This window comes from Sceloporus undulatus, chromosome 3, assembly GCF_019175285.1.
Source record: "Sceloporus undulatus isolate JIND9_A2432 ecotype Alabama chromosome 3, SceUnd_v1.1, whole genome shotgun sequence".
NCBI lineage: Eukaryota > Metazoa > Chordata > Lepidosauria > Squamata > Phrynosomatidae > Sceloporus > Sceloporus undulatus.
The window spans coordinates 246,028,139-246,031,660 of NC_056524.1; the positions used below are offsets into that span (position 1 = coordinate 246,028,139).

General features: G+C 41.1%; 1 protein-coding gene across 1 annotated transcript in view; it reads left to right on the forward strand.

The window, feature by feature from the left end:
- The first annotated feature begins 2,591 nt into the window (after window positions 1–2,591).
- RSRC1 (arginine and serine rich coiled-coil 1) overlaps window positions 2,592–3,522 on the forward strand; it is a 263,566-nt gene continuing 262,635 nt past the window's right edge. Inside the window, exon 1 of the mRNA XM_042460744.1 lies at window positions 2,592–2,693. The gene's annotated coding sequence lies outside the window, so the exon portion shown is untranslated. The remainder of the gene's footprint in view (window positions 2,694–3,522) is intronic.

Sequence of the window (3,522 nt, forward strand, 5' to 3'; positions counted from 1 at the left end):
AAGGGTTTCCCAGAGGGATCTATCTATCTATCTATCTATCTATCTATTCCTCAGATGCATTGGCTATATAGATGCATAGGATATCGATATGCATATATGCTCAGATGCATAGGCTATATATACGGAGAGAGAGAAAGAGACTGCATCTATATAGCCCCCCTCCATATATATGTGTAGGCACAGGCTTTATGTGTGTGTGTGTGTGTGTGTGTGTGTGTGTGTATATACACCTCAGATGCATATGCTATATATATATATATATATATATATATATACACACACACTATGCATCTGAGCATATATGCATATATATATATATAGCCTACACCTACATATACATATGTATGTATATGTAGGCTATATAGATGCATAGGCTAGATATATGCATATGTGCTCAGATGCATAGGCTACATATATAGCCACCTCAGACAAAAGGTTTTCCCAGAGGGATATATATATATATATATTCCTCAGATGCATAGGCTATACATGTCTATATATATACATATATATATATAGCCTTAGATGCAAAAGGGTTTTTCCAGAGGGATAGCCTATGCATCTGAGGAAGTAGGCATAAGTCTAGGAAAGCTCTCCCAGCTGCTTTATTTCACTTAGTCTCAAAAGTGCTACAAGATCCCTTTGCATATATACTGCAAATTATACACACACACACACACTTTGATTTTTAAAATATATATATATATATAATATTGCAAAAAAAGAAAAGAAAAGAAAGAGAGGTGAGTTTTTCTCCTGGAGGCTTCCCTCCACTTTTTCTCCAGTCTTCTTCTGCCTGTACATTTCTAGACTTTGGACATTGAATTTAGCTGGACTGGTTTTATATATTTGTATATATGTACACACACACACACACACACACGTACATATACATACATACATACATATGTGGGAAACCTGCTAGGGTTAAGTTCAGTGTCAAAAGATTTCTATATACCCCTTGTGCATTTCTAGACTTTGGACACTGAATGTAGCCAGGCAGGTTTCCCATATACTATCTATCTATCTATCTATCTATCTATCTATCTATCTATCTATCTATCTATCTATCATCTATCTATCTTTATATGGGAAACCTAAATGCAGAATCCAGAGTCTAGAAATGGTGTGTGTGTGTGTGTGTGTGTAACACACACACACACACACCTCCAGGGTGGCCAGATGTCATAAGGAGGACAAGGCATCTCAAAATGTAGGGCATTCAAGAAAGGCTATGATAAAAGCTATGATAAAAGCTGAAAGCACTAATATAAATTCATGTTTCTTAGCAATGCTCCAAATGGAGGACCTTTTGGAATTTCTCTTGGACAGAAGGTTGAAATGGAGGACAGGCCCTGGAAAAGGAGGACCTCTAGTCACTCTGATCCCCCCAATCCCTCTCTCTCTCTCTCTCTCTGTGTGTGTGTATGCACACATTTTATTATATATATATATATATATATATATATATATATATATATATATATGAATTGTATTCTCACATATAAGAATGTATAAGATATAAGAATTTAAAGCCTTCCAACAGGGCTTTCAGCCTCCCCTCCAACCGCAAAACTCAGACCCCTAAATACTAGTCTCCCCTGGCAAACTAATTTGGACCTCCTCACCCCAAGAAAGCCCATCATCCCCTGAGAAGCACAACTGCAACGTTTCAAAAGCAATGTACAAATACATCACTGAAGTTTTAATCACAGCACACATTATTACACAAAGAGGAGGACCCAGGGATATATTCGGGAGTAATAATAATAACAACAACAATATTAGATACTACTGTTATTTTATTGGGTTTATACAGACCTTATACACAGACAAGACCCTGGGATATATTAGGGAACAATAACAACAATAGATACTACCACTGTTATTTTATTGAATGTATAGACCTTATATAGACAAGACCGGGGGATGTATTAAGTAATAATAATAATAATAATAGTAAATAACAATAATAGATAGTACCATTGTTATTTTATTGGGGTTATACAGTGCTTAGATAAGACCAGGGGATTAATTAGGAAATAATAATACTAATACTAGATAATATTAGTATTATTATATTAGCTCTTAGGTTTATACAGACTTTATACAGAGAAGACCCAGGGATATATTGGGGAACAGTAACAACAACAACAACAACAACAATAGATAGTACCATTATTTTATTGGGTTTACACAGACCTTATACAGACAAGACCATGGGATGTATTCAGTAATACTACTACTACTACTACTACTAATAGAACCTACTACTGTTATTTTAATGGGGCTATACAGACCTTATACAGACAAGATGCATGATAATATATACTTCCAATGTTTTTTTATTGTGGTTAATATCTGGTGGTGAGCGGAGGGCAGAAAACAAGGAATAATAATAATAATTGGGGGGCATTTTTAAAAAACGAGGTTATTTGTTATTATTAGACCATCTTTACTTCCTTTGCAATAAGGAAGGATCCCTTTCCAAAAAACCCCCAAAGGTTGGCCTTTTCCCATCGATGCGCTCGGCGCTCTCCCGCCAAGGCTGCGCGCGGGGGGTGGATGAGCTCGGCGTTGGCTTGGCCAGGCCTGTCTCGTGCGCAGTCAGAGGAATAGGGGAGGGGTTTAGTGGGAGCAGAAGAAGGCGCTGAGCTCAAACTACGGAAGCTCGGCGGGGACGCCCTCGCGAGGTAAGGGGGCTCGCGCGCGCGCGCGGCGAAGCGTTGCCATGGTTGCGGGATGACCATTGCCCCCGTTGAGATTTGAAATTGAACGGGGGGCGGGGGGGGGGGGGCTAAGGGGAGGCTTATATAAGGCCCTGAAGCGGCCTCAGGAGGGCCTTGATGAAGCTCCCAGCTTTGGCTGAGGAGGGAGAAGGGGGAGTGGCCAGCCTTACGCCTCGCCTCCCTTCTGCTTTGCCCCTCCTCCCCACCCCAAGGAATCCCATCATCCCCAGTGTCAACTGAAACCTCAGACGGGGCCCTTCAGGGAGAGCTTCTTTATGGCACTTCACTAAACCTTGAAGATTGAGAACACACAAATCACGTGTCTCTCCCCCGCCCCCCAATTCCTAGTGAGAACGGCATTCTTGTACGCTTCTCCCTCCCTCCATTGTTCCGGGTTCTGTTCTCTGGAGCAGCAGAAAACAAGCTTGCTCCCTCCTCAGTATGGCATCCCTTCAAATACTTAAAGAGGGCTATTATATCACCCCTTAACCTTCTGTTCTCCAGGCTAAACATCCCCAGCTCCCTGAGTCGTTCCTCATAGGGCTTGGTTTCCAGACCTTTCACCATTTTAGTCGCCCTCCTCTGGACACATGGCTCCAGTTTCTCAATGTCCTTTTTGAATTGTGGTGCCCAGAACTGGACACAATATTCCAGGTGGGGCCTGACCAAAGCAGAATAGAGTGGCACTATTACTTCCCTTGATCTATTCTAGACACTATACTGTACTTCTATTGATGCAGCCCAATATCGCATTGGCCTTTTTAGCTGCTGCATCACACTGCTGACTCATGTT